Consider the following 5,050-nt stretch of genomic DNA (forward strand, 5'->3'; position numbering starts at 1 on the left):
AATTCGAAAAACATACCTTGGTAATACCTTCCTTTTAGATTCTTCTAGACTTCAAGAGATGTTTCCAAAAGCGGGGTCATTGATATCTGGTCTTAGAAGGGAACCATCTATGAACTGTAACTTGTTACTGGATTTTAGAGCCATCGTCATTCTCTTGGACTAGGAATGATAATTCATCCCTTTTAATTGAGGGCAAACTAACACTGCACCTGGATTCTCATCGAGATGCATATAATATGGACTAGAAGGGTCTGCAATTAGATTGAGGATGGTGACCCTATTGGACATTGTAAAAGGAAAAACTAGGAGGCTTGGTTTGGAAGAAGGTAAAAAAAATAGGAATGATCTTATCCGCAACAGAGCATTAAATTATGCTTTGATACCATCTTAAAACGAAACCTCCCATGGATGATTATGAATTCTTCACTTTCATAGATAAGAAAGAATATGAACTTCTTGTAATTTTATTGATTCACCAAAAATACAAACTGAAATGCAAAAGAATAACTATCTTTTAACTACTTTAACTATATGATAGTAAAAGAAATTATAATACAATGATATAATTATTTTGTAAAAAAATGTTGCTTTTTGTTGAAGCAAACACTAGCTTCCCATCCGACATGTATATACACTACCAAAAATATGTGGACTAGCCACATTGCATTTGCCATGTTTTTAATCCGTAGTTAAAATAATAGTAAAATAGAAAATTAGACCCTTTAACTTAAGCTGTGTGGTTCGATACCCACTTGAAGCAATTTTCATTTTCACAATACATTTCTCATTTTTCCACTTTCCCTCTATCTCTCTCGTTCACTCCCACTCTCCCTCATTCGATTCTCTTTCTATCTAGCTCGCTCTCCCCTTCTCCCTTGTCCGCTTCTCTTCCTCTCTCCACCGCCAAGCGACATCATCATCACCATTCTGTGTCATCGTGAGCACCATCATCGTCGTCTGTTAAAATGATAGGAAACATGCTTGAATCTTCTTGATGAAACAAGAAAGATGAAAATTGAGAATATTATTCATTGAATATTGAATAGATTGAAAAGCAAAATTACATTGAATCCTTTGTGTAAAGGATATAAAAAGTAACTATCCTAACCAAACTAACTAACCACTCAATTGCTTTAACATTCCCCCACAAGCTGGAATATATTAACCATTCCAAGCTTGAAATAATTGTGTTGAACAAAATGATATACCCTAATATTCCCTCGTACTGGTGAGTGAATCTTCATCTCCCAGTCTTGAAATCTGAATATGAAGCAACACTGACACTTAACCACCATAGGCAGAAGCAACTTCATCCAAAGCTTAACCATATATTTTGACAGAAGCCTAACCAACCAAATCAACTATAATGGATGAAAGAGGGAAAATAAAGTGGACCTTAATCTTGATCCCAATATGTTGCTTCAAAGAAGTAAAAGTACACACTTTAACAATATTATGTGTTTAATGAGAGAGAGGGGTAAAGAAAATAGAGTACTATAGACAAATGGTACTTGGGGTTAGTTGATAAAGAAAGAGAAAAAATTTGAAATCAAATCATAGCTACTACACCAAAGATTCAGAATCAAGAAACTCATTATTGTTTCTTGAAAAGTAATTATTAGCACTCAATGCAAGATAGAACCAGTCGAAGGTTGTTCCACTTCACACTTAATCTTCCATTCTAGACCAACAATTTTGCAGTAGCACTAACCCACCAGCAATTAAAAGCATTAACAACAATAACATCAATATTGCTGCTACACTTGTCTTAAGCTGAATATCTTCCAAGTCTTTCCTTATTGAGTATAAAGTGACTCCAAACAATGTGTATCTGCAAATTGCTCGCAGATGTAAAGGGTGCATTGATAATGTTGGATAATGAGAACAAGAAGGAAATTGACTCTATGACTGGACAGTTGTTGGAGCAGCTTAATTCTTCTTGGTGGAAATTAATCGGAACTGCAATACTCATCACAAATGTTTGGCTTGAATGCATCCATCTCCATCATTATCAAATAAGCCAAAAGCTTCTTTGATCTCAAGAATCTTTTCTTCACTAAGAACTTTTGCCATGATGTAGGCATAAAAATGCACAAGAAGATAGGATAAGGGATTGATGGATAAACAACGGAAACATAATTACGTCGCTCTGATACCATGTTAAAATGGTAGGAGACATGCTTGAATCTTCTTGATGAAACAAGAAAGATGAAAAAAGAGAATATTATTCATTGAATATTGAAGAGATCGAAAAGCAAAATTACATTGAATCCTTTGTATAAAGGATAGAAAAACTAACTATCCTAAACAAACTAACTAACCACTCAACTGTTTTAACACCGTCGCTGTGAGCTTCATCATCATTGTCGTTGTGAGCTTCATCATCGGCGGCAATGTGAGCTCCATCATCGGCATCACTGTGAGCTCCATCATCATTGTAACTGTGAGCTTTGTCCTTCTATAAGATTTATCCCCCACCATTGTTCAACTTTAACTCAAAATGAAGCCTCTGATGAGGTTAGATTCTCTTCAATTTTGAAGAGAAATCCCTAATTTCATGATTCTTGTAATATAATCATTAATCATAATTCTCTAATTTCATTTTTTTTATAAATATTCTATCGATTTCAAAAGTATGTAGAAATCCCTAACCTGTGAGTTTTTTTGTTAATCTCTATTTAAGGGAAATAATTTTCACATATGTCATATTATGTTTGATACTACTTTGGTGATTCTTGAGTATTTTTAGGTGGAGGTTAGAAGGAATTCTTTGAGGTATGATTTTGATGTTTATCTTAGAATGTGAGATTGTTCTGGTTTTAAAGAATTAGCTATCATTGAGTCTATTATTTGCTTTCAATATATTTTTCCATTATTATCTCCTTTGCAAATCAAATATTTATTGAGAATCGGTTGTGTTTGTGATGATTTAAGTACCTTTTAGATGTTGTTTGCTTTGGTAAGGGTAATGGATTTCTCTAAGGTAATAAACTTGTTGTTTATAGGATTCTATGTTCATGTCTGTGTCACTATGCTTTATCAGTTAGATTGAAATTTTATTAGGCTCAAGCAATATATTTTTCCACCACTCTCTTCCTTGACACCATATACATATCTTAAGCTAGCATACTACTATGCCAATGAATCTGGACCCTACTCTCTTCCTTGACACCATGACACCAGATACATTTCTTAAGCTAGCCACAAATATGGTTCACATTAGCCACGAGTATGGTTCACATTAGCCACGGTTAGAACCATGGTTAAAGAAATGTTACCAAACTTCTTCTAGCTGCAACTAAATCATAGATTAACTGTGGCTAAATTTTTGCAACGCCAAAAATTGCTAGGGTAAAGGAGACCATGACTTCTGTATTTTGCTACTGTTTTATGGTATAGTTGCCACGGTTTTAACCATGGCTAACAGGATATTTTTTGTAGTGATATGTGCCACAAATGGCACACTGGCTCAAGCTTCGGTACGATCAATTGACCCAGGTTGGCCTGGTGACTGACCAAGGCAATCAAGCTGTGGCACACCATTGCTGATGCTGATGGCACAACTTTGGCTTGGACATATCATGCGAGTTGGCCGAGGAATGTTATCACAATTGTCCTCAACTTGGTGCATCGTGTCCAAGACTTGGCACAACATTCTGACCGAGCAAAGCGAGTCTTGGTACGACAATCTGATTGAGCTTAACGAATCTTAGTATGATAGTGTAACCGAGACTGGTGAGTTTTGGCGTGGCATTTTGGCACATCCTGACCGAGCTTGGCACACCAGCACTATGTCTTGGCACATCAGGTTGAGAGACTTTGGCATATATGAATGTATTAAATTTAACATAAGCCTATGGTGCATTTGACCGCTCTTCATTTACTTATAATTATTCTGAAAAAGTGGAGGAAAAAATATTATCTATCTCTTATAGGTACATAGGTGTCTTTTTCCAAACAATATAGTGACTGGAGCATAATGTGCATTAATTTTCTGGTAGGTGTGGTCTTGTATAAGACGAAAGAATGTCTTCATTTTCTAGTGCAACACATTGATAAAGCATGACACATGGTGTATTTTTTACCCGTTAGCATTGCAAGAACATCAATTCTAACACCATTTTTTTTTGCTAAAATAAACTATTATTTTCATGGAGCAATAATAATTGAGAATTTTACAATAATTTTCTCCATAAATTTTGATGGATTAATCCTCATCTAATTAAACGAAAATGTACATTTGATTATATCGTTAAGATTTATCACTTAAAATTATTAATTTATAATTATTTTATGTCTCTGTATTGTAACTATTTTGACTTACATAACTATTATTTATTTAACTCATACATTTAATAATTATATTGTATTAGTAAATTAGTATATGTTTCTAGCAAGTACAGGATTGTATTGCTAATATATAAGACGAAAGAATGTCATTTTCTAGTGCAACACATTGAGAAAGCATGACACATGGTGTATTTTTTACCGCACGTTAGCATTGCAAGAACATCAATTCCAACAATGTTTTTTTTTTTGCTAAAAGAAATATTATTTTCATGGAGCAATGATAATTAAGAATTTGACAATAATTTTCTCCATTAATTTCGATGGATTAATCTTCATCTAATTAAACAAAAGTGTACATTGAACAAGTAAGAGATATTAGTTATTAATTTTTTTAGATTGAGTTGAAATCAGTATTGTGATAATTGGACTGGACCATGTAGTTGTTGAAAGCGTTCCGGTGTGTTTATTTTAGTTGTGAGTTTATCCCTCTCAACAAATCGTTCTGATAACAGTGCTAATTTGTTGAGAGGTTATTACTCTCATTTTCGTTATGTTCCTTTTGTAAGTAAGAGAACTCGGTTTTATTCTTTGTTCGCCATCTCGGCTTTGTTGAAATAAATTCCAACGCGGGTATAATGGTTTCAAGAATATTCCAGTTACAACTTACTTTCTTAATAATCATGTGAATAAATCATTCCTTCTTTGCCCCGTCTCGGCTTTGTTGAAATAAATTCCAACGCCGGTATAATGGTTTCAAGAA

General features: G+C 34.1%; 1 long non-coding RNA gene across 1 annotated transcript in view; it reads left to right on the forward strand.

Annotated features, from left to right (window-relative positions):
• LOC109335703 overlaps positions 1,997-5,050 on the forward strand; it is a 21,012-nt gene continuing 17,958 nt past the window's right edge. The window contains exon 1 of the long non-coding RNA XR_002106234.1: positions 1,997-2,076. This is a non-coding gene — a long non-coding RNA (uncharacterized LOC109335703). The remainder of the gene's footprint in view (positions 2,077-5,050) is intronic.

This window comes from Lupinus angustifolius, chromosome LG20 (assembly GCF_001865875.1).
Source record: "Lupinus angustifolius cultivar Tanjil chromosome LG20, LupAngTanjil_v1.0, whole genome shotgun sequence".
In the NCBI taxonomy this organism is placed as follows: Eukaryota; Viridiplantae; Streptophyta; class Magnoliopsida; order Fabales; family Fabaceae; genus Lupinus; species Lupinus angustifolius.